This window comes from Trachemys scripta, chromosome 1 (assembly GCF_013100865.1).
Source record: "Trachemys scripta elegans isolate TJP31775 chromosome 1, CAS_Tse_1.0, whole genome shotgun sequence".
Classification (NCBI taxonomy): domain Eukaryota; kingdom Metazoa; phylum Chordata; order Testudines; family Emydidae; genus Trachemys; species Trachemys scripta.
In genome coordinates, this window is record NC_048298.1 from 301193073 (window position 1) to 301220031 (window position 26959).

Genomic DNA, 26959 nt, shown 5'->3' on the forward strand with positions numbered 1-26959 from the left:
TCCTCAGGGGCAAGCCGAGGAACAGGACTTGGGCCATTGGCAGGGGATGCCGGAGGACCATTCCCATGGCCCATCTCACTGGTCGTTTTGGACCCCGTGGGCGTACCACCAGGAGCAAGGGGCTCCAATTCCCTCGACCTCTCGCTCGGGTCACTCCGTGAGAAGGGCCCCGGAGTCCACCATCTCTCGGCCTCCGCCAGGGGACACGGAGGCTTCCGTGTCCGTCGCACCTGACGCCCTGGACCCAGACGCGGGTGATGCTCCAGCCCGGGAACAGGGAGACCAGGACCGGCCCTTGGATCCGGTTCCACCGGAGGCATCTTCCTCTTCTTCGCCAGACGAGGCAGTGGCGGGCACATCCTGCACAGGCCCTCCTCCGATAGATCTTCGGGCTCACCAGGATCTTCTGCGCAGGATGGCCCGTAATATGGACCTGCAAGCGGAGGAGGTAGTGGAGGTACACGACCCGATCGTGAACATCCTTGGAGCGGATGCCCCATCGAGGGTAGCGTTACCCCTGATCCGCACGATACAATCAAATGCGGATACGATATGGCAAACCCCTGCCTCTATTCCACCCACAGCGAGAGGGGTGGAAAGAAAGTACTTTGTCCCGTCAAAGGACTATGGGTACTTGTACACCCACCCACAACCGTGTTCCCTGGTGGTGGCATCAGTGAACGCACGGGAGCGCCACGGACAGCAGGCGGCAGCGCCTAAATCAAAAGAGGCCAAGCGCCTTGATTTGTTTGGCCGTAAGATTTACTCAGCCGGTGGGCTGCAACTCAGAGCGGCAAATCAACAGGCGCTCCTGAGCCGTTACAATTTTAACTCCTGGAACTCTATGGGGAAGTTCAAGGAGTTGATTCCCCAAGAGTCCAGGGAAGAGTTTGGGGCCATGGTAGAGGAGGGTAAGAAGGTGGCTCGGACCTCCCTACAGGCCTCCTTGGACATAGCGGACTCGGCTGCGAGGACCATGGCCTCGGGTATCGCTATGCGGAGGATCTCCTGGCTTCAGGTTTCGGGTTTGCCTCCGGAGCTGCAGCAAACCCTACAGGATCTCCCCTTCGAAGGGCATGGATTGTTCTCGGACAAGACGGACTCTCGCCTACAGAGCCTCAAGGACTCGAGAACAATCATGCGCTCCCTCGGGATGCATGTTGTGGGCCCTCAGCGCAGGCCATTTAGGCCGCAGCCTCAGCGCTTCTACCCCCCCCCCGCCTCGACAGAGACAAGACTCGGCCCGGAGGCGAGGACGAGGTGGTAGGAGAAGGTGGACCGGCCCTCAACCTGGTCAGAACCAAGGGCCACCAAGACCACCTTCAGGTCATAGACAGAACTTTTGAAGGTGCGGTCGAGGACGGCGCCCCAGTCATTCCCCAGGATCCAGCCCCCTCCTTTCGGGATCGTCTCTCCCACTTCCACCGTGCTTGGTCCCTTATAACTTCGGACCGTTGGGTCCTCCGCACGGTGGGGAGGGGATACGCTATCCAGTTTTCTTCTATCCCCCCCTCCTCCCCCCCTTCCCCGTCCCTCTTCAGGGACCCTTCTCACGAGCAACTTCTTATACAGGAGGTTTCTACGCTCCTGGCCATGGGGGCCATAGAGGAGGTTCCGATAGAGTTAAGGGGCAGGGGATTTTATTCCCGTTACTTCCTGATCCCCAAGTCCAAAGGAGGTCTGCGACCCATCTTGGACTTGCGCGGACTCAACAAATTCGTAGTAAAGTTGAAGTTCCGCATGGTCTCTTTGGGGGCCATTATCCCTTCCCTCGATCCTGGAGACTGGTTCGCCGCCCTCGACATGAAAGACGCATACTTTCACGTTGCAATCTACCCGCCTCACAGACGCTTCCTGCGATTCGTGGTAAACACGGTGCACTACCAATTTGCAGTCCTTCCCTTCGGCCTATCCTCGGCCCCAAGGGTGTTCACGAAATGTATGGCGGTCGTGGCAGCGTACCTTCGTCGGCAAGGGATACAGGTGTTCCCGTACCTAGACGACTGGCTGGTGCGCGGTCGCACCAAGGAGCAAGTTCAAGCTCACGTCCACAGAATAGTGCACACATTCAACGAGTTGGGCATCCTACTCAACAAGGACAAATCCACTCTAGAACCTACCCAGAGAATAGAATTCATCGGCGCAGTTCTAGACTCCAGACGTGCACAAGCCATCCTGCCAGACAACCGCTTTGGCACCATCACGAACCTCATTCAAGGGCTCAAGGCCTTCCCAACTACCACGGTGAGGTCGTGCCTTACCCTGCTGGGTCACATGGCTTCCTGCACGTACGTAACCAGGCATGCCAGACTTCGGCTTCGCCCACTTCAAACCTGGGTGTCATCAATATACCGTCCACATCGGGACAGCCTGAACATGGTAGTCACGGTCCCGAACTCGGTCCTGGCCTCCCTCACCTGGTGGCTAGATCACAATGTGGTCTGCGAGGGGATGCCATTTCACGCCCCACAACCCTCTCTGCACCTGGTCACAGACGCGTCATCTCTGGGTTGGGGCGCCCATCTCAACGAACACCATACCCAGGGCCTGTGGACTACACCCCAGCTAGCCCTGCATATCAATGTTCGGGAACTGATGGCGGTACGCCTGGCGTGCCAGGCATTCCTCAATCTCCTACGTGGCCGCTGTGTGCTGGTTCTCATCGACAACACCACGGCCATGTTTTACATCAACAAGCAAGGAGGAGCACGTTCGTCAATTCTATGCCAAGAGGCCATTCGCCTGTGGGACTTCTGCATCGCCCACTCGATCCATCTCACGGCATCGTTCCTCCCTGGAGTCCAGAACACTCTAGCGGACCGACTCAGCAGGTCCTTCCAAACGCACGAGTGGTCTATCCGTCCGGACATCATACATTCCGTCTTCCAGAAGTGGGGGTTTCCCCAGATAGACCTGTTTGCATCCCGAGACAACAGGAAGTGCCACATGTTCTGCTCCCTACAAGGTCGAGCTCCGGGCTCCCTCTCGGATGCGTTTCTCCTTCCCTGGAAAGATCACCTGTTTTATGCCTTCCCTCCGTTTCCTCTGGTCCACAAGGTACTGCTCAAATTGCGCAGAGACCAGGCACAGGTAATTCTGATCGCTCCAGCGTGGCCGAGACAACATTGGTACACCACACTGTTGGAGCTCTCGGTTCAGACACCGATCACACTTCCATTATGTCCGGATCTCATATCTCAGGACCACGGTCGGCTGCGTCACCCCGACCTGCAATCACTCCACCTCACAGCGTGGCTGCTCCATGGTTCACCCAGGCAGAGCGGCAATGCTCGCACTCTGTCCAACAGATTCTGCTGAGCAGTAGAAAACCCTCAACACGGACCACGTACCTGGCCAAGTGGAAACGGTTCTCCTGTTGGTGCGAACAACGAGCCACGCCCCCGTTGCAGGCACCCATTCCTCTCATATTGGAATATCTCCTCTCCCTAAAACAGCAAGGGTTGGCGATATCTTCAATCAGAGTTCACCTGGCTGCTATATCAGCCTTTCACCCGGGGGAACTCGCGTCCTCGGTATTCTCTAACCCGATGGTCGTTAGATTCCTCAAGGGCTTAGACCGGACGTACCCACAACAGCGTCAGCCCGTCCCGACGTGGGACCTCAACCTGGTTCTCTCCAAGCTCACAGGTCCTCCATTCGAACCACTAGCCACCTGTTCACTCTTGTACCTATCCTGGAAGACAGCCTTCCTCGTAGCCATCACCTCAGCAAGGCGAGTTTCTGAACTCAGGGCGCTTACATCCGAGCCCCCTTACACAGTTTTCCATAAGGATAAAGTGCAGCTTCGCCCACATCCTGCCTTTCTCCCCAAGGTGGTTTCTCCATTTCATATCAACCAGGACATATTTCTCCCGGTCTTTTATCCCAAACCACATGCCACTCGCCAGGATCAACGTTTGCATTCCCTGGACGTACGAAGGGCCCTGGCCTTCTATATTGACCGCACAAAGCACTTTAGAAAGACGACGCAACTCTTCGTTGCAGTGGCCGACCGAATGAAAGGCTCACCGGTCTCCTCACAACGCCTATCCTCCTGGATTACGTCTTGCATCCGGACTTGCTATGACCTGGCAGGTGTCTCAGCACCGCACCTCACCGCTCACTCCACGAGGGCCCAAGCCTCCTCGACTGCTTTCCTGGCACATGTTCCGATACAGGACATTTGTAGAGCGGCGGTTTGGTCATCAGTCCACACGTTTACAGCTCACTATGCACTAGTGCAACAGTCCAGGGACGATGCTGCATTCGGGTCAGCGGTTTTGCACACAGCAATGTCTCACTCCGACCCCACCACCTAAGTTGGGCTTGGGAGTCACCTAATGGAATGGATATGAGCAAGCACTCGAAGAAGAAAAGACGGTTACTCACCGTTGTAACTGTTGTTCTTCGAGATGTGTTGCTCATATCCATTCCAAACCCGCCCCCCGTCCCCACTGTCGGAGTAGCCGGCAAGAAGGAACTGAGGGGGCGCCGGGTCGGCTGGGGTATATATTCAGCGCCATGAGGGCGCCACTCTAGGGGGCTCCACAGCCGACCCGCCGGTGTTGCTAGGGTAGAAAATCTTCCGACGATCGTGCACGCGGCGCGCACACACCTAATGGAGGAACCTAATGGAATGGATATGAGCAACACATCTCGAAGAACAACAGTTACAACGGTGAGTAACCGTCTTTTCTACTACATGGAATTTTGTGGGGGCAAATTCTGATTTTACTAAGCAACAGAGGGTCCTGTGGCACCTTTGAGACTAACAGAAGTATTGGGAGCATAAGCTTTCGTGGGTAAGAAGCATCTGAAGAAGTGAGGTTCTTACCCACGAAAGCTTATGCTCCCAATACTTCTGTTAGTCTCAAAGGTGCCACAGGACCCTCTGTTGCTTTTTACAGATTCAGACTAACACGGCTACCCCTCTGATTTTACTGAAATTTTTCATTTTCCATTAGTAAAAGCAAAGCAAAGTTTCATTCTGAGTAAGTTTGATCCAGATCAAAATATTTCTTTGTTTAACTGAAGCAAATCTTTGTTACAAGTCAACATTAAACTGCATCTACTTATGCTTCTGCAGTGTTTCATGGGAGCTATAGTTTGGGTTTTTCATTCCACATTTGCTTCTCTGGGGCAGGCTCCTGGCCTAGACAACATCTTTCATGATGCACTGCAGCCTCCCCTTTAACTAAACAATGTGGTGCATCATGGGAGATGTAGTCCAGCCAAGGAACCTTGCCCACAGGCAGATGCAACTGAAAGCTGAACGCTCACAAGACATTGTTTTGATTTGATTCAGCACACCAAAATACAAATTTCAGTTCACGATTGTCAAAGTGTTCCAATCAAAAGTGTCAAAACAAAAAAGTCTGGCATTTCCAAATAGGATTTTTTTGGAAATGTTCATTCCATAAATATGTTGATAGTTTTGACTTTTTGCACCACTTCAGAATGAAAACAAATAGTAAAGCATCGGAATTTCCTGTGGATGGAAATTCAGATTTTTGCTCAGCTCTAGAATGCTTAATTGTATCAAAAGCAGAAAAGTGAAGGAGGATGAGAAGGTGTCCTGAGATCTCACCATAAAATGGTCATTAAGGATCTTAGTGAGAATAAGTTCATTGGAGTAGAGATGGCAGAAATCAGACCAGAGGGGATCCAGGATGGAGTTGGAGGAGAACCTGAAACAGCAGTTGTAGGCAGTACACTTGAGAACAGAGATGAAGGGAAGACAGGATATAGGGTGCTAGCTGACGAGGCAGGCGGGGTTAAGAGAATGGGTTGTTTTAGGAAGGAAGAGTCCAGATAATGTTTTTATTGTGAGTGGGAGGAATTAGAGTCTATATAAAAATATAAAGCAAAAATACTTTACGTACAGGAACTCTATGTTAGGGTTTTTGGACTACCCACTCTCCTGAGGGAGTTGGGGGAAGAAGACTACAGTATAGTAAAGTGTCCCTCTAGCTCTGTACGTTACCACTTGCGGTATTAGCAGAGCAATCCTTTTCATATCCTTCAAAGTTTGATTTTATTCACTGAACATTATCAGTGATCCCCTGAGTTCTAATTTATATCCTATTACAGTAGTACAGGGGAATTAAATTAACAGATGCCAAGCCAATTGCCCAAGAAGTTTTACCAAAGTAGTCTTTGAAATTTAGTACGAGTGGAACATGTATGCAAAGGGAGAAAAAAAATAGTGATATTAAAATTTCTTTTAAAAGCTGTAGCAGGTTTACAAATTCATGTATTCCACTCTAGTTTGGCAGTAGCTTAGGTCCCTAAACACAAAGTATTTGTTCTTCTTGTGAGTGAAAATTGGTAAAAATATACATTTTAAAGCAAGCTATGCACCTAAATCCAAATTTCCCCCGTTCATAAAAATCTTAAACCTAGATGAAAAATATCCCTCAACTTCCAGTTGTGTTTCTCATGAGAGCACAGGTCTCAGAAAGAAAGGATCTCAGTTTAGCTCTGATCTCTCAATCAAAATTGGAACAGCTTGATTTTGATTTTTTTTTTTTTTTAAATGCCAACAGGCACTCTCACTCCAAGCAGAAACTGCATTTTAAATTCACATCTGAGTTTTGCTTTTTATCATACACTTTAGATTGATATTTACAGGAACAGATTCCTGAGCAATATGAAAGACCACTAGTGAAGTAGGAATGCTACTGTAACCCAAACCACTGGAGGATAAACTAGAAGTTCCTACATTTGTTTTTGAAAACATCGTACGCCCATGGAGAACTCCTACTTTATTCCCTGAATTATTAAATGCACTTAATCAAGAACAATAATACAATAAATGCATCCCTTGGAAAAGAAAGTGGAATATTGATGATGGGAGCTTCACTGATGCAATGGCCAGTGAGCTGGCCCATAGGCTTACATGATTGGAGAAACTGAGGCAGAAACCGGGTCTGATGCCAGGTATAGGGTGATCTTTTTCACAATATATTTGAGTTTCACTTTGTGTTTTGGGTTCAAACGAATTTTCAAAGCAAATCTGATACTGAATTGTTTTAACGTCTGTGTGTGTGTGTGTATCAAAACCACACAAAAACTGTGGGTGAAGTCACACTAGGGGAAAAAAAAATTTGGTGGGCTTTAACCACATGTTATCTGAACTCACATGGCTTCAATGCAAAACCCCACAGCTAAGAACCCACTGTTCCCCAAACTAGTTTATTAAGAGAGCCTAAGTGTCTTTTCCTCATCCAAGCTGCATTCTCCACCATTGTACAGATCAGCAGGAAAGGCAATGCATATCACAAGACTCCAGTCACACTGCTTTATATTACGGAGTTCAGGCTTACCTTGAAGACGGATACAGAGCATATGTAAGGAATATAAAACGGCCAGGACAAAACTAAATAGAAAGGACAAGACAATAGAAGTGAGCCACTAGAGTGTTTTTTTTTTTTTTTTTTTTTTTTTTATAAAATTACAATTTACACTAGAAGTCAGGAAATCCCATTAAGAGAGGCATTTATGATAATAAATGCTTCGGTGGTTGCCACTATTAACATCATTATAAGAGTTAATTATCTGTATACATCATATTCACTGAAGGTTTTGCGATCTCTAAACCATGGCCCCATCCATGAAGTTGAGATCCAGATCCAAAATTCCTCGAGTGCTGAGCAGCCACCCTCTGAGCGTACGCCTACTAGCAACTAGACACCCGCGGCTGGCCTGGCCTGCTAGCCGGCTCAGGCTGTTTCATTGCTGAGTAGGCTTCCAGGCTTGGGATGGAGCCCAGACTCTAGGACCCTGTGAGGTGGGAGAGTCCCAGAGCTTGGGCTCCAGAAATCTACACAGCAATGAAACAGCCCCACGAGCCCAAGTGAGCTGGCACACGCTAGCCCCAGGTTTTTCTTTGCTGTGAAGACATACCCAGGTGTCAATAATGATGGTCATTAATGTCATTTCAGCAACATCCTTGTTCTCCAAAGGCAAGTGTAAGTTACCCTCCTCCCCCTTTTCAAAAGAGCCACTCTCTTGAATGACCTGTAGAATAGTTTTGTCAGAAGCTCCAGAAGAGGCCACCAGTATTTCTCTGACATTCAGAGGAAAGGTTGTTGCAGCTTTTCTTGATATGAGCAGATGCAGCCTTTGAACTATCCTTTTGATCTTTGCTTCACTGTAGCACATAGTGTGACCAGAGGAGATGAAGAAAATATCGGGACACGGGGGTGGGGGAACAAAAACAAAAAACACTGAGTGCTGCCGGCCGGCCGAGAGCAAGTTAAAAAAAAAAAAAAAAAAAAAAAAAGAGCCGGCACAAAATAATTGGGACAAAAATTGCATCCTGACCAGAGATTGGTCGGGACGCGGACAAACAGCTCAAAAGCGGGACGGTCCCAATTTTAAATCGGGATGTCTGGTCACCCTAGTAGCACAGAAAGCTATTGATAGTTACAAAGTTAGTTTCCTGAGCAATATGAAGAATGGTCTGATTTAGTATGGCCAATGGTCCATCCAGTCCAGTATCCTGTCTTCCAACAGTGGCTGGTGCCAGTTACTTCAGAAGGAATGAGGGAAGAAGATGAAGAGAAATTGATAGGTGTGCGAGGAGCTTCAGGGAAGGAAAAGGCTGCCTTGACTAAAACACTGGCCACACAGTCTATGCCTAAATGCTGTGGGGAATAAGGGGAAAGTTTTTTTTTTATTTATTTATATCTATATCTATATATAGGCCTAGTAGAATTTGATTTTTATAATTTCAGAAGATATCAATGCTCATTTAAACATTTTTTTCAATTTTTAATTAAAGTACACTTTCACAGTTGAGCAAAATTATGGGTTTTAAGCATTTTGTTTTTATCAATTTAAAATGTTCACAGTTTCAGGAAATTATGGATGGGGGGGTCAGACAAGAGGGGGGTTATTCACAGACATTGATTTCAAAAAATCCAAACTTTAGAGCAGTTAAAACAAGTTATCAACATCACATCAAAATATACAATGTAAATATCCTGAAATCTAACTCACTCAAGGAGCATTTTTCTTACTTTGCCAAACTGCAAATTTTGATTTTTATTAATGGAAATATTTTTTCAGTTTGCATATGTACAGTGAAGGCAACGCTTACCAACATTTACTGATTTTAATTATATATACACACATACATATACACACACACACGACAGATTTCAATAATCAAACAATATAAATATATTGTAACTGGAGTCTACTTTCCTATATTGTTTCATTTTACAATGCAGATAAAAGAAATGGTGTGTTTTGTTTTAGCTAAGACACAAATAATGCTAACATCTTGAGGCGATGTATTCACAATCAAATGCTTTCTGACATCTCATTTGTCTGTTTTACCATAAAATTGACTTTTGCATGATTAATTATGAAAAATAAACCTAAAATGCTTTTATGCATCTTTACTTTGCAGCCAAGGTCAAACTTTGTTTTGCAATCCAGAAAGGTGCTACCAATAAATTAGCATGTCCAAAGATCTTTTGCAAGTAACTTTGAATTGGGGGGCTCTTCTAGGAGTTTATGAAGCTATGCCTTCTATTATGTCATTGCAAGCTTATGGTCACATCCAGTCTACATGCCTCATTTTATATCGCAATAGCATATAAAAGCTTGTGAGGGGGATCAGCTCACCGCCAGCACCAACTCGTGGTTGGATGTGGCTTGGCATCTCTCTCTCTCCCCCTTCCTCCCCCTCTCCCTTCCTCCTGGGGTCTGCTGCCACTGGTTGCTTGGCCTCTGTGATGGCCGGCCTCTTCCTGTGACTTTGCCCTCTGGCCAGGTCCATAGGTGCAGGAACTAGGGCTGTGGGGGCTGCTGTAGCACCTCCCAGGTTTTGCACAGGGCCCCAGCTGCTGCCCCCCCTACCCCTATCTGGGTCTCCCCCTCCCGGAGACATGGCTGTGCTCCCAGCCCCAACTCTGGAGGGGGGCACAGAGAAGGGTAAGGTGACTAGTTTTCAGCACCCCCACTATACAAAAAAATAAAATAAAAAAGTGTTCCAGCGCTACTGGCCAGGTCATTTAAAAAAAGTCACCCCTCCAGGGTAGTTTGTAAACAAAAAGCAAGGGGAGGTAACACAATACACCAAGTTAGTAAGACAGCAAGGAATGATTCCTATTCAGGGTGATTCAGGATCAGGCCCTCCCTTCCCTCAGGCAGTGGTTGTCAAGAAAGCTCCTGCCTTTCTTTAGGAGTTGAGGGTTGGAGATCTGTTCCCTTTCTTGGTGTCCCCTCCAGTGAGCTGTTTTGCTCCCTTTTCTACTCCTGGGGAAATTCTGTGCCAAAAAATTAAAAATTCTATGCACAATATTTTAAAATTCTGCAAATTTTGTCAAAATCATACAATATAATCATGCCAGTTTCAATTATTAGTAATTTATTTCAAAATATCTGTCCGCAAGTATGTCTAACAATAGAGACAACAAAAAGACTCAGGTTTTTTTTGACAAATAGATTCCTTACAAGGCATATTAATACAGAACACTGAGTAATTTGTTTAAACTACAATACAGAATCGTATTTCCTGCATCCCTCAGAAGCAGTGCAAAGTCTTGGAAGAGTCAGGGGTAACCGAGGAGCTGAGGGAGAGGGAAGTAATTGCTGGGAAGTAACTTGGGAGTGAACCCGGAGGGTTGCTGGTTGCAGGTGGGAGAAGTATGGAACAGGGGTTTGGGTGCAGGGGGAGGAGGGTTTGTTAGGAATTTGGAGAGCCTTACCCATGCAGACCCTGGCTGACCCCTAGCCTCTTCCATTCAGTCAGGCACATCAGCCCTGTGCCCCTGCACCCCCACTCAGCGTCCACTCCCCATGTGTCCCTGCACCCTATTCAGCCACCCCTCCTTCCCCCAACCCCATGTGTCCTTGCACTACCACTCAGCTCCCCCTCCACCCATGTCCCCTTTATCCATGTCTCTGCACCCCACTCCCATTCGTCCCCACCCCAGTCTGTCCCGCCCCATCTGTGACACCCCAATAGCTCCATGTGCCCCATGCTGTCCTGCCCTCTGTTCTGGCACCACAAAAGGCATAATTGCAGCGCCTATCTGGCAGAATGTATTTTCTGTGGAGCAAAAAATCTGCAGAGAACATGAATTCTGCGTGTGCACAGTGGAGCAGAATTCCCCCAGGAGTACTTTTAACTTCTCCTCCAGCCTGTGCATGCCTCGCAGGTGTGATGGGGCAAAGTTGACTGAGCCCAGAGCAGCTCCTTAATCCCTTAGTGTCCAGTGTGGGGTTTTGGACACCCCCCCCCCCCATCATAGAGCTCTAGTCAAGAACCAGGACCGCATTGTGCTAGGTGCTATACAAATACAGAATAAAGATAGTCTTTGACCCAAAGAGTTTACAAGTCTGCTACTGCACAACCTATTGCTGGAAAGAGATATCACCTTTTGACCCTGGCTATTGTCCTTTCGGTCTCAACTTTCTACAGCAGCCAGTCCTCATCTCCAAACCCAACACACCTAGACCTCCACTTCATTAAATGTACATTGTCTGTTCTTAACTACAGCTGTATGGCAGCACAGTAATGACCTCAGGCTTGCAAAAGGCCATATGGACTCAAGTCTGCAGAATCAAGCTCTCAATGGCTAGCAACAGCATCCCAATGTCAAAAAGTATAAAATTCGACTGTACACTATGGAGCTAACTATAATAACATTTTCACCAACATGGCCAGGACTGTTTGAATAACTTCCTTTGTTTTTAAAAAGGTCAAGCTAAAACCTATTTTGTTAGAAATTTGTTAGCTACAATGACTGGTATCACTTTGATGTGGGAAGGTAACTGTATGGATATAAATATACTTACACTTCAGTAAAGCATTTGACTAAGGACTGGTCTACCCTGGGAACTTACATCAGCATAGCTATGTCTCTCAGGAAAAATCCCCATCTCTGAGAGACAGCTATGCCAAGCTAACCCCTGTATCGACAGTGCTAGGTCGATGGAAGAATTCCAATCTAGCAATGGCCTCTCAGTGAAGAGGATTACCTATGCTGATGGGAGAACCCTTCCATTGGCATAGGTAGTGCCTACACCGAAACAGGGCTGGCTCCAGGAACCAGCCGACCAAGCACGTGCTTGGGGCGGCACATTAGAAGGGACGGCCAATGTTGAGGTGGCAGGGGGCGCTCGCAGTGTTTTTGTTTTTTTTGTTCGGCGGGGCGGCGCTCGAGGGGTTTTTCTTGGTTTGTTTCAGCCGGGCCGCGTGGCCCGGGGAGGTGCTCTGGGGGAGGGGGGGGTGTTACAGCGGGGTGGCGCTCTTGTTTTTTGCCTCGGGTGGCAAAAAAAGTTAGAGCCAGCCCTGCACTGAAACACTACAGCTGTAGTACTGTGGCTTTTAAGTGTAGACATACCCTTAGTTTCATGTGACATTCTGATTAAAAAACTGCACTATGCCAAAAATCAGTGTAGCCCATATTAAATGGATTGAAAACTGGGTTAGCTGATAGACTGCAAAAAGTCATTGTAAATGGGTAATCGACAGCCATTTACTTCTAACAGTAGAAAGCTCTTTAATCTAGCAGGGAAAAAGAGGAACAGTGCGATGCAGTGGTTGGAAGCTGAAGACAGAAAAATTCAGACTAGAAATAAGGAGCAATTTTCATTCTCTTAAAAAAGCGAGATTGTTAATAACTGGAACAACTAACCTAGGGACATGGTGGACTGTCCATCATTTGCAGTCTTGATTTAAAGATTGGATATCTTTCTAAAAATATGCTATGGCTCAAACAGAAGTGATGGGCTTGATACTGAAATTGGGTGAGTTCCTTTGGCCTGCATTATGCAGGAGGTCAGACAGGATGATAATAATGTTCTCTTTTAGCCTTAAAACCTATGAATCCAGGATATAAAGACCCAGACATTATTAATTCCTTTGGTATTTAATGCAATAAATTTAATCATGATTAATCCATCTGACATAACGATGGTGCTGTAAGTACTTCAATAGGATTTCTACTGTAATCCAGCATTAACAGGATGACTCTGAAGTGTTATCAGATTGCTTACTGGAGTATCTGCTTTTAATTGCAACAGTAGCAAAAAGCCATTCATCTTTGACTCGCTCTACAAGCTAATTATACAAAGATACAGGAACAGTATTAAACATTTGACCCAAATCCTTGTATGCAAGTACCATGATGACCTATTACCTTAAAAAAAATTAAAAGACTGTTCTAATCCCATCATATTTCTTTGGCGATATTTGAAGTTTCATCTCATTATTTGCAGTTGCGTCAGTCATGTATTGTAATAAAATTCAATTGTTAAAACAAGGTCATATTTCTTTAAACCACTGACAAGAAAAAAAAATATCCTGGTTTTGATACAGACTTCTTGAATTATGCTGTTGTCCAAATAGGACTCACTCAGGCTCTGGGAAATACAAAGGAACCCATTACCCTGCTGCACAATTCTCTAAGATCAACACAGAAAAATAAGTGTCAGTTTATTCCTTCATATACGCACTTTGGTCCTGCTCCCCTTGAAACAATGCATTTTAGGAGACCGATAACTCCATCTCCTAAATAAAATGTCCACTTTTCTAGATTTTCAGAAAGCATTCATGTTCTGAGGCACTCCCTGATACCTGTTGCTCTATTTGACCTCTATTAATTTTGCAATTTTCTTCTAAGACAAAAACAAAAAACCACCACACTCACTGAAGTATTCAAAGGGTCTTCACAAGCTGAATATTCCCGAAAATCTCATTACATGTAGCAAATTCATTTAAAAGATTCCTCAGACTTTGTCAGCTGGTACTCTTTGGTCAAAGAATCATCCTCTTGGTTTAATCATTCTGAGAGGAATCAAACTTCAGATTCAGCTTTTCAAATGCTGTACTTTAAATACCACCACCAGATTAATTCATAAACATGGAACCAAATGCATTAAATTAATTAAACCATTTGATACCTGTAACAGTGAAACTTAGAGGACTTTATTAATGAGAGGGAACATCTTAATTATGGCATTTAGAAGAGGACAACTAAAGAAGCTAATCCCTCAGCTGTTTATTTTTTTTTTGTCTCCTTTAACCATGGTTATAAAAAAAATTAAAAAAACAAAGTTAATTGTGCAGTTCTCTCTACTGTGGTACTGCTATGGACCTCATCATATTCAGCCAAACATTGAACACTACTGAAGCAAACCGGGAAAGACAAGGACATTTATACAAAAGGCAGTATATTTCACCTGCACTTTTTTCTGTTTTCCCCTCCCTATTGCAGTGAAGTGCATCTTCCTTTGGCTCTGTAGCAAAATCATAATCACGGGCCAAATTCCAGGTCCAATCCATGGCAAGCTTCCATTCCCATGCAGTATCAGGCCATTTTCTCAGATATACACATGCAAGTCTAATTGAAGACCTTCTCTTCATACTAAAGTTAGAATCATAGAATATCAGGGTTGGAAGGGACCTCAGGAGGTCATCTAGTCCAACCCCCTGATCAAAGCAGGACCAGTCCTCAACTAAGTCATCCCAGCCAGGGCTTTGTCAAGCCTGACCTTAAAAAGCTCTAAGGAAGGAGATTCCACCACCTCCCTAGGTAACCCATTCCAGTGCTTTACTATACTCCTAGTGAAAAAGTTTTTCCCTAAGATCCAAACTAAATCTTCCCCACTGCAACTTGAGACTATTACTCCTTGTTCTGTTATCTGGTACCATTGAGAACAGTCTAGATCCATACTCTTCGGAACCCCTTTTCAGATAGTTGAAAGCAGCTATCAAATCCCCCCCTCATTCTTTTCTGCAGACTAAACCATCCCAGTTCCCTCAGCCTCTCCTCATAAAAGTCACGTGCTCCAGCCCCCTAATCATTTTTGTTGCCCTCCGCTGGACTCTTTCCAATTTCCCCCCACATCCTTCTTGTAGTGTGGGGCCCAAAACAGGACACAGTACTCCAGATGAGGCCTCACCAATATCAAATAGAGGGGAATGATCACATCCCTCAATCTGCTGGCAATGTTCCTACTTATACAGCCCAAAATGCCGTTAGCCTTCTTGGCAAGAAGGGCACACTGTTGACTCATATCCAGCTGCTCATCCACTGTAACCCCTCAGTCCTTTTCTGCAGAACTGCTTCCTAGCCACTCAGTCCCTAGTCTGTAGCAGTGCCTGGGATTTTTTCATCCTAAGTGCAGGACTCTACACTTGTCCTTGTTGAACCTCAGATTTCTTTTGGCTGTGAGACTCTCCTGGTGAGGAAGCTGGGAAAGACTCTGCTCAAGTAGAGAACAGAGAACTTCAACCCTGAGGTAAGGGTGAAGAGGAAGGGGCTATGCGGACGAGGGAGGGATAGCTCAGTGGTTTGAGCATTGGCCTGCTAAACCCAGGGTTGTGAGTTCAATCCTTGAGGGGGCCACTTGGGGATCTGGGGCAAAATCAGTACTTGGTCCTGCTGGTGAAGGCAGGGGGCTGGACTTGATGACCTTTCAAGGTCCCTTCCAGTTCTAGGAGATGGGATGTGGGAAGTGACCCAGGCAATAGCAGTGGCAACTGAGTTAAAGGAAGCAGCACGTGGCTGCTATTTGTAGGGTCCCTGGGTTGGGACCCAGAGTAGTGGGTGGGCCTGGCCCCTGACCCCAACCACTGAGAGGGTGGGCAAAGCCCGAAGAAGGAGACAAGTTTCATTTAGAATCCCAAGCATAAGACTGGCATTTAAAGGGCTCAGGGATGGGGCTGGAGATCCTAGAGAGGCCCATCCATTTGTTGAACTCTGTTACCCCCCCCACCCCCAGAAGGGGACTGAATGTGAGAGGTGACCTGGCTGGAGGGCTGAGTCAGTGAGAACTGTAGAGGACAAAAAGTCTCCATGGAGAAAGTCCTGGGGACACTGCTCTATAACAGGGCAGGGGTAGTTAGAGCTAGCTCAGCTGGGGCTGACAACTGAGCCCAAAGACAGCTGCAGACATAACCAAGGGCACAGGCCCTGTTGGACCTTTTACCCTGGAAGGGGTTCCTTCATATCTTTAGAATGTGTGTTCTTAGCCACTGAAGACCCACTTGACGAGTTAACAGCCATCTGGGGGCACCAGGAGCAAAGAGAGTGCACAGGTTCACTCACCCCTAGCAGAAAATGCTCATGAGAGGTGAGTGCACTCTGTTACAAGAATCAAACTAGAAGAGAAACTATATAGTGAAGGAGCAAAGCTTGGTTTGGACATAAATATAATATTTACTATCAATATAGTGTAACTGCCAGACACAGTAAGAAATATTGAGAATGTTTATTTCTGTTGATGCTTGAAAGTTTCTCCTGGTATAAAAGTCTCACTTTTAATTAGGCTTTCAAGTCACCTCTTTCAACTACTGTACTGTTTACAAGAATTGTTGAAAAGTTCCCCATTCTTCCCCACCACGAATAGCAGATTTGGTACAAAAATGAAAGATACTGTTCAAAAAACAGTTTTTAGATTCAAATGGAATTATAGAATCAACACAGAAAATAAAAACTCACCCAGAATACTGGAAAACAAGTTTTACTGCCATTGGTGACAATTTGCCCTAGAAGACAATCCAACGCTGGAAACCTTTTAAAAGGGATAAAAGAGGCTTTAGAATCAAACAAATAGGTTGTCAAGCGTACACACATGCTGCATCCTATTTTGTTTTGTAAACATCTTGCTTAAGATTAAACCTGTCAAAACCACCTCTACTTCTGATTGTGCTTATTTCTCAGTTTCCAGCAATTAGTTCACAGATAAATTGGTTCATGTTTTAAAAATAAAAAACAAACAAAAAAAAACCACTGGGAGGTATAGGCCCTTGTGAACCCAAGAACTCCAAATGTTCACACTGTTCTTCTGTCAACCCTGCTTACAACAATCTTCACAGTCAATTAATAAACTAGCTATGTCTTTGGGTACTATCACTTAGGAGTACATCAATTGAACTGGGGGGGAGGGGAAGATTAGTACTAAAGTTGACAGATTTCTGAAGAAGAGCTCTGTGCAAGCTTGTCTTTCACAAAGATGGCGGTCCAATAAAAGATATTTCCTCACCCACCTTGTCTCTCAGGTTTCTTTGGGGAATATTTTATTTCAGGGGGGCAGAGTTGTTTGGATTTGGGTGATTTTTCAAGTGTCAGGCTAACACTTGTCCCTTTGTCATATTTTGGTGGGGGGTGAGGGCACTTATTCATGACAAGGGCCTCTGGTGACTAAATACAAAGCATAAGAATGGCCATTGGGGGTCAGATGAATGGTCCATGTAGTCCAGTGTCCTGTTTTCAGACAGTGGCTGGTGCTTCAGAGGCACAGAACAGGACAATTGAGTGATCCATCCCGTTGTCCAATCCCAGCTCCTAGAAGGAAGGGGTTTAAGGACACCCAGAGCATGAGGTTGCATCCCTGACCATCTGGGTTAATAGACACTGATGGACCTGTCCTGCATGAACATATCTAATTCTTTCTTTAACCCAGTTATACTTTAGTTCTTCATGTCTTCTGGCAACGAGTTCCACAGGCTGATTAGAAATGTGTGAAGTACTTCCTCATGTTTGTTTTAAAAATTTCATCTGGTTCATGTGTTATGTGAAGGGGTAAATAACACTTCCCTATTCACTTTCTCCACACCATTCATGATTTTACAGACCTCTATCACACCCCCTCAGTTATTGCTTTTCCAAGCTGAACAGGCCCAGTCTTTAAAACCTCCCATATATGGAAGCTGATCCATACCATTAGTCATTTTTCTTGCCCTTCTCTGTACTTTTTCCAATTCTAATGTATCTTTTTTGAGATGAGATCACCAGCTCTGCACACAGTATTCAGGTGTGGGTATACCATGGATATATATAGTGGCATTATGCGATTTTGTCTTATCTATCGCTTTCCTAATGGTTCCTAAACATTGGTTAGCTTTTTTGACTGCCACTGCACATTGAGCAGATGTTGTCAGAACTCCAAGATCTCCTCCTTGAGTGGTAACAGCTAATTTAGATGCCATCATTTTATATGTATAGTTGGGATTAATTTTTCCAATGTGCATTACTTTGCATGTATCAACATTGAATGTCATCTGCCAGTTTCTTGCCCAGTCACTGCAGCAGAAAGCATCTTCCATGCTGCCAGAGGATCTTTGGGTTCCCATCCCTGACAGGTATTTTCTAGCCACTTGTAGTAGAAAGAAAGCCTGAAGCATAGACTTAGCATCTGAAGAGCTTGCACCAGGCCCATGCTTCAGGCTCTGTCTTTCTCCTCTTCTAGCATTAAGCTCTTGAGTGGTATAGTAGACTTTCCCAATTTCTCTGCTGGGGCCTATGGAAAGTAGGCAGGGAGGAGTAAATGCAATTAGGGAAGGGACAGTAAACAAGGCCAGCTAGGGAAGTAAGGAGAAGGAAAAGAATTCAGGAAGAAAGGAGAACAGAGCAGTAAAGAAATGGGGTAACAATAATTGGGGCAGGAAGGAGGAGGAACTGGAAAGGGAAAGCAGATAAAGAGACAGAAAACAGGAAGGGGGGGGGACATTTTAAAGCCCTTTTAAGTGAATGCTAGATTTTAGGGAGAAGACAGGAAGTGTGGAAGAGCAAGAAAGAAAAATTGTAACAAAAACAAAACAGAACATTTAAAGGAAGCAAGGGAGATATTCAGAGATTAAAAGAGAAGCAAGAATTAAAGTAGGAGTTGGACAAAGGAGAGGCCGACATAGACCAGGGTCCAAAACTTCACACAGGAGACTGTGGAAGAGAATCATGAAAGAAAATCTCAATGTGTCCTGGGGTTTGGTGTTTTTTTGAGGGGGGGGGCAAAGGCTTAGAGGTGTCACCCTACCCCTGCTACTGGGCTGATTCAGAGGGGAAGGAATTCCTGGGATGAGAGACTTTCATAGGTCCCTCCAGTAGGCTGCTCGAGGCTGGAGACCCATTTCATTTAGAAGGTTCTGGAAAACTGCACACCAGGTAACCTCCGCTGGATTACATAAAACTAATAAATTAGGGCTCATATCACTCCATCAGCTGTCTTCCCTCTTTTTCAAAAGAAATTTTCTCCTTGTTATCTGGTAGTGACATAAAAGAGAAGCAAAAAGAAGAACAGGAGTACTTGTGGCACCTTAGAGACTAACAAATTTATTAGAGTATAAGCTTTCGTGGACTACAGCCCACTTCTTCGGATGCATATAGAATGGAACATATATTGAGGAGATATATATACACACACATACAGAGAGCATAAACAGGTGGGAGTTGTCTTACCAACTCTGAGAGGCCAATTAATTAAGAGAAAAAAAACTTTTGAAGTGATAATCAAGCTAGGCCAGTACAGACAGTTTGATAATAGGTGTGAGAGTACTTACAAGGGGAGATAGAGTCAATGTTTGTAATGGCTCAGCCATTCCCAGTCCTTATTCAAACCGGAGTTGATTGTGTCTAGTTTGCATATCAATTCTAGCTCTGCAGTCTCTCGTTGGAGTCTGTTTTTGAAGTTTTTCTGTTGTAATATAGCCACCCGCAGGTCTGTCACTGAATGACCAGACAGGTTAAAGTGTTCTCCCACTGGTTTTTGAGTATTTTGATTCCTGATGTCAGATTTGTGTCCATTAATTCTTTTGCGTAGAGACTGTCCGGTTTGGCCAATGTACATGGCAGAGGGGCATTGCTGGCACATGATGGCATATATCACATTGGTAGATGTGCAGGTGAACGAGCCCCTGATGGTATGGCTGATGTGATTAGGTCCTATGATTATGTCACTTGAATAGATATGTGGACAGAGTTGGCATCGGGGTTTGTTACAAGGATAGGTTCCTGGGTTAGTGGTTTTGTTCAGTGATGTGTGGTTGCTGGTGAGTATTTGCTTTAGGTTGGGGGGTTGTCTGTAAGCGAGGACAGGTCTGTCTCCCAAGATCTGTGAGAGTAAAGGATCATCTTTCAGGATAGGTTGTAGATCTCTGATGATGCGCTGGAGAGGTTTTAGTTGGGGGCTGAAGGTGACAGCTAGTGGTGTTCTGTTATTTTCTTTGTTGGGCCTGTCTTGTAGGAGGTGACTTCTGGGTACTCGTTTGGCTCTGTCAATCTGTTTTTTCACTTCAGCAGGTGGGTATTGTAGTTTTAAGAATGCTTGATAGAGATCTTGTAGTGGGAGAACACTTTAACCTGTCTGGTCATTCAGTGACAGACCTGCGGGTGGCTATATTACAACAGAAAAACTTCAAAAACAGACTCCAACGAGAGACTGCAGAGCTAGAATTGATATGCAAACTAGACACAATCAACTCCGGTTTGAATAAGGACTGGGAATGGCTGAGCCATTACAAACATTGACTCTATCTCCCCTTGTAAGTACTCTCACACCTATTATCAAACTGTCTGTACTGGCCTAGCTTGATTATCACTTCAAAAGTTTTTTTTTCTCTTAATTAATTGGCCTCTCAGAGTTGGTAAGACAACTCCCACCTGTTTATGCTCTCTGTATGTGTGTATATATATCTCCTCAATATATGTTCCATTCTATATGCATCCGAAGAAGTGGGCTGTAGTCCACGAAAGCTTATACTCTAATAAATTTGTTAGTCTCTAAGGTGCCACAAGTACTCCTGTTCTTCTTTTTGCAGATACAGACTAACACGGCTGTTACTCTGAAACCGATAAAAGAGAAGCAGTCCCCTCCAAGATAAACTCTCAGTCACTACCCATTCTCTGACTTGTCTCGGTCTGCCATCTTATAGGTACTTTTTCCTAGCATGCCCTGGTGGGGGAAATGGACTGGGCCTTTACATTTGGCAAAACATACATGCTGCACCTTTAAAAGCAGCAACTTTGAGACTGGTGGTTGCACAGGTGCGAACTTTTGATTTTGCCAGTGGGTGCTCCTCCCCACCCCCTGCGTGCAGTGGGTGGGGCCTTGGGAGGAAGAGGCCGAGGGGCGGTGGGGCCTTGTGGCAGAGTGCAGGGGCAGGGTCCCAGGGGGAAGATGCCAAGTGGGGGTGGGACCTTAGAGTGCAGTGGGGTGGGAGTGGCTGGTCTGGGCATTGGGGCCCACAAAAGATTAATCCGGCCCTCTGTGTGCTAAGCACCCCCTATTTTTCCCCCCCCAGTGGGTGCTTGAGCCCAGTAACACCCATGGAGTTGGCCCCTATGGGTGGCTATATCTCTCTCCTCCTTCTGATAAATAGTTTCAACCCACGTTGTGTATTTTTCCTCCTATTTCAGTACATGCCCTGTTGTAGGACTGATTGAAGTTACATTTGTCTAGCCTGTTGAAGTTATGCATTTAGTTACACACAAACATTGTGACAAGGAGAGCTACAATGGCTCCTGGCCTAGCAGCCTCAAAAGGAAAGATTATTTTTCCCCCCTTTCCTCCCATTTATTTTCTAAGTTCAGAATACACCAACTGGACAGCAAAGGCAGGTGCTGTCTCAGAATTTACCATTTCTCTTCCCTTCATGTGGTATTAAAATATATTTCTGCATGTACATGAGTTGTGATGTGTTTGAATCAGGAATTAAAATGGAGGACCGGTCACTTATAAAAAATGAGCCCCTCCAATGGAAAGGGTTACATTAGAGGCACAGCTAGTGCCCCATAGCTATAGTTTTGGTTCAGAGAGAAAATAATCTGGATTAGCACCTGAGGATTTGAGATTTTAACCTTACATATGTTAGCACTATGGTATTTATCTTTTTTGTATGTATTGTCTTATTCACTCATTTCTCCCCTGTAGTCACCTTTTGTAGTAAAATCCACCCAAGCACTATAGATAAAAATCCTGTCCCCACTAAAGTCAGGGGCAAAACTTCCAATGATTTCAGTAAGGCCTGGATTTCGCCTTCTGTGTGTTAACCCAAGAGTCCAGATATGGACTATTATTTTCCACCTTCCATTCCCCATCATACAAAGTACTGTGGGAAGTATTTTTTTTTTTTCCAGACAATTGCATTAAGTTGTATTTTCTGCCTCATTCACCAATCTATCCATTTCTCCACTGATTTAATTAGATGGGTCTCTTTATACACAGTTACCTCCATCCCTCCCCCAAACCATCCCAGTGGAAATTTTTTTATTTTTTAAATATAGTTCTTTAAGTTTTTTTTATTAAAAGCAAAATTAGAGATTTACTCCTTTCAGCTAATAGATTTATACTCAAAGTCAAAATTTAAACTGAGTGGGTCGTCCAGAAATCAATGTAGTGGCAGATTAGCTATTATGCAGGAGATGATCCAAGCACAATGTGGATGGAAAAGGGCAGATGTCAACACACTTCTTCACGCCCCCTCCTGACTGAGCCTACTTCTCTTATGCTTACATCTATGATACAGACACTGGTAGTGTTTCCTTTCTAGCATTTTGGCTTCATCTTACAAGGGCTTACTAAACAGTGTTATTTAACTTAGTCAGCCATTATATGGCTGACATATTAAGGGAAACATCTTAAGATCCAAATATCAAATTATCCCCATTCACTGTCTCCTTTGTTCTTTTGGGCTCTGACCCATTTCAATATGCTTTGTTCTAGACTAGCAGCCTCCATCAATGGGCTAAGGAGATAAAGATTCACAGTATAAAGATGGGAGGGGAGGCGGGGGGGGAAGTGTTTTGATACAATAATAGGTACTAACAATATCTAATATAGCTAGAGCATTGAGTGAAAAACTACAGCAAAAAGTGTTCTCAAAGAGCAAAGCAAGTTTGTGCTGGTGACCTGTAGTTTAACAAAATTGAATACCTGCCCAGTGTGTCTAGAGAGTATCGGTAATGATAGGATCCAGTTAGAGCACTAGTCTTTGACTTGGGAAACCTGAGTGCAATTCTCTGCTCGAATACATAGTCTCTCTAGTCACAGTCCCTCCCCACATTAGAGGAGTGTTGTGAGGATAACTACATTAAAGATTGGTGCTCAGACACTGCTAATGGGGGCCAAGTAAATACCTTAGATAGGATTACACAGCCCTCAAACATTATCAACCAAAAAAAGCCCACTGTTACAAAATGCATTTGGTATGTTCAACCAGTAGCAAGAAAAGAACTCTTATTCTGTCTAGTTCATTGGGTGACAAACACTTTTTAAAACAAAACAAGAAAAAACAGTTAGCTGGTTTTGTGGCATCAATGTAGTAGGTTGTGGAGAATGTGTGGGGGAAACAAAAAAAAAAAAAAAAAACACACCTCTGGTTGGTGCGTAAAGAGAATACAAACAGCTGTGCTCTGGTGTTTGCTGTGCACAAATAAGTACAAGATTCAGAAAACAAAATAAATAAGCAAGAACTAAAATAAAACTCAGGTTGGATCCCTTAGTCCTTATTTAAGGAAACTCATAGCCCAGTTCTGCCCTGGCTTATAACCCATGAAATAACATGGATTCCAATGGTTTGCACAAGGAATAAGTCAGGGCTACACTTGGCCTATTGACTTCAATAGGAATTTCACGTGAGTAGTAAACTCCAAGAAAAAGCAAGTTATAGGCTACCTGGTAAATCATATTAAAAAAAGACTAATTTGCTAAATTGGTATTTAGTCTTTAAATCATCCCTCCACACCTCACCCCCTAGCTGGTATCAAACACCAAAACAAGTCCCCCACCACCTTTGTGCAGTTTTCATTGTGCCCTATGCTCACACAGGGCCAAATCCTACAGGGCATCCTCAGTAGCCTGTTCTCCCCTCCAAAAAGGCACACAGAGAGGAGCCAAACTGTGTACAACCCACTGGGAAGGAAGACAACTTCCTGCATGGTAGGAGCCCCCTCCACCTGAGCTCAGAGTCAGATTCACACCCAAATTTATCACTGGAGCTTGCGCGCAGCAACCCTTTGCATTATACTTCCCTACATACAACATGGAGATGCAGTCAGGAATGACTGACATTCCAAGCAGCATTAACGCCTGCCGTGTTGCCGCTACAGCACAAGAACATGGGGGAAGCAGCCAATGACATGATGGCAAACAGCCATGTTACCATGGTAGAATAGGTGGCAAAGGCAGCTATCTAGAGGACTAGGCCTCCCTGCATGTCCTGAGATATATGTGGATGTCATGAGAATCATTAAATTTAGAGGGCTGAAACTCCATTGCCTGAACCCCACTGTCAGATGCTACTAAGGTAGAATTCTTTGCTCCCACAGGTGGGAACATTTTACCAGATGCCAAAGTATTACACAAAAGGCAAGACAGTGGAGAATCAGGCCTGAAAATGGCAACAACTTTGAATTCTCAGACAGACTGGTACCAAGTCTCTTTACTCATGGGCGTTAATTGACTTTCAATTCATTTTCCAACTACACCACAAGCAAATGGACAAAGTCATAAGATTTCCTCCTGGTCTCAGACTGAATCTGGGAGTAAAGGCTGGAGCTTAAGAGACAGACAAAAGTATGTGCTATCCTGAGCAGCAAAACAGCACTCTAAGGGTACAGTGTCCACTCTTCTAGCAGAAAGTGACTATAAACCCAGCAGACCTATCTGGCAGGGACTCTCCTGCAGTATAGCAACTCTGCTCCATCTTATCCCTGCAACCTCAGCATAGGGTGTGTGGCTATGACACCTCTACTCTGGTGCTATTCCTAGCTGCTGGAACAGCTGCTTGGGGTCATAGGCATCCAGGCATAGATTAGATTAGAGTAGCTTCAATTTGTTATGTAATAGACATATCGCTTGTGGCTTCTCTAAAATTCCAGAGACATTGCTATTGTATCAGAAGAACACACAGTGCAGATTTTCTGTGAGTTGATGTTTAAAAAAGCTGAGCATTTAAAAAAGCTGATGTTGTGGGTTCATCAGACTCTAAGGTTACTGTTTCAGTCTGATAGGTTTTACCTTAAGGCTGCTCTAACTTATGCTGGAGATGACCCAGCCTCTGGCTAGCAACAGAACTGGAGACTCAGAAGTGGGATTAAGCCACCTTTGTCCCACACCCACTTGGGTCCTGCTCCGAGTGCAGTTCTAAGCGTCCCAAGAATTGGGCTTTAAGGCTTCTAATTTCCCCAGTATCAGTCTCTTGCAATCAAGAGAGTCAGTTTACAGGAGTAAATGCTACAGAATTGGGCCATAAACCCTGCTGTGTCACCTAGTAGTCTGTGAGCTTGCATTGTTCTCATTTGATATAACAGGACTTTGATCAATGAGAGCTGGAAGATGAGGGGGGAGACCAGGAGGCCATGGTCCTCCCACTTTTTGAAAGAAGTGTGGAGAAAGTGTGGGTGGGGGCAGGGAGCACCCCCCAGGGCCTGGAGGAAGCCAGTGCCTGTGGCTCTATATATCCTCAGTACAGGGCATGAAGATGTGTAGGGAGCATATATGAGCTGAACGGGCACTGCCATCTAAAAGTCTCCAATATGAGATGCATGCCATTAGGAAGAAAAAGGAGGAATCGAAGGGGGCTGGCAGTTCCTAAAAGATGCAATACTAGAGGCTCACCATCAAACTATTCCAATGCAGAAGATAGATAAGAGCCACAGGAAGCCAATGTGGCTGCACAAGGAGCTTTTTAGCTACCTAAAACCCAAAAGGGACACGTACAGGAAATGGAAGGTGGGGCACGTCCCTAAGGAAGTATACATGGGAACAACATGAGCATGTAAGGACAAAAGTCAAGAAGCCAAGGCAAAGAATGTTAGTGACAACATGAAGCAGTTCTTCAAATATGTCAGACAAAATAGAAAGATCAGGGATGGTGTTGGTCAGTGCAGAAGGTGAGCTGGTAATGGAAGATGATAGGAAGGTAGAGCTGCTCAATGCAGACTTTGAGTCAGTCTTCGCACAAAAAACAACAACATGTGACCAGATGACTAGCAAAGTTATCATAGACAATAAAGGGATAGGGATGCACACATCAGGATAAGTAAACACCATGTCAGATCTTTCACAAATCTGAATGAATTCAAGTCAGTAGGGCCTGATGCTGTTCACCAGAGGTACTGAACGAATTAGCTGAAGAAATCTTGGAGCCACTGGCAATAATATTTGCCAATGAGACTGGAGAAGGGCTAATGTAGTGCCTATCTTTTAAAAAAAAAAAAAAAAAAAGGGGGGGGGGAGGAGGAGCCAAGGAACTATAGACTAGTCTAATTTCAACACCTGGGAAGCTACCAGAGCAATGTATAGAACATTCAATTTGCAAATACCTGGAGGATGAAGAAGTAATCACTAGCAGCCAGCATGGATTTACTAAGACCAAATCATGCCAAACAAGCTTGATTTCCTTCTTTGACAGGGTAAATGGTTTGGTGGATAGGTGGAAAATGTGATGACATAATATACCTGAATTTTAGCCAGGCTTTTGACATGGTCCCACATGACATTCTGGTAAGTAAGCTGGAGAAATGCAGGCTTGGCAGAATTACCATTAAGTGGATAAGTAATTGGTTAGACAACTACAAACAAAGAGTAACTATTAATGGATTGATGTCAGATTGGAAGGCAGTCTCAAGTGGGGTCCACAGGAATCTGTTCTGGGTCCTGTGTTTAACATTTTGATTAATGACCTAGATGTAGGAATAGATAGCACACTGATCAAATTTGCAGATAAACCTGGGGAGGAATGCGGGGATTGGTAACATTTTGGAGGATAGAGCTAAAATTCAAAGGGATTTTGATAAATTGGAGAACTGGGCTATGGACAAAAATGAAATGCAGCAAAGACAAAAATATAAGGTGCTACCCTTAGGGAAGAAACAACAATACAGAATGAGGGATAACCAGCTTGGCAGCAGCGCTGAGAAGGATCTGGGAGTTGTGGTAGATCACAATTTCAATGTGAGTCAGCAATGTGATGCTGTTGTGCAAAGAAAGGGCAGCCATGCAAATGCAATTTTAGGTTCCATTAACAGAAGCATAGCCTGCAAGTCACGGGAGGGGATAGTACTGCTCTAGTCCGGCCTCAGCTGAAGTACTGTGTCCAATGTATAGGAAAGATGTAAAGAAACTGCAAAGGATCCACAAGTGAGAGACAAAGATGATCAAACGGATGGAATGCAAGGCATGAGCAAAGGCTGAAGGATGTGAGTATGTTTAATTT

The 26959-nt window shown here is 44.8% G+C and overlaps 1 protein-coding gene across 4 annotated transcripts in view; it reads right to left on the bottom strand.

Moving 5' to 3' along the window:
* The window catches only part of MTUS2 (microtubule associated scaffold protein 2), a 491119-nt gene that overhangs the window by 459622 nt on the left and 4538 nt on the right, over positions 1-26959 (bottom strand). For 3 of the 4 annotated variants that reach the window (XM_034758689.1, XM_034758687.1, XM_034758690.1), the window contains exon 2: positions 16467-16539. The exons of the other annotated variant lie outside the window; for it this stretch is intronic. The gene's annotated coding sequence lies outside the window, so the exon portion shown is untranslated. The remainder of the gene's footprint in view (positions 1-16466; positions 16540-26959) is intronic. 4 annotated transcript variants of the gene reach the window in all.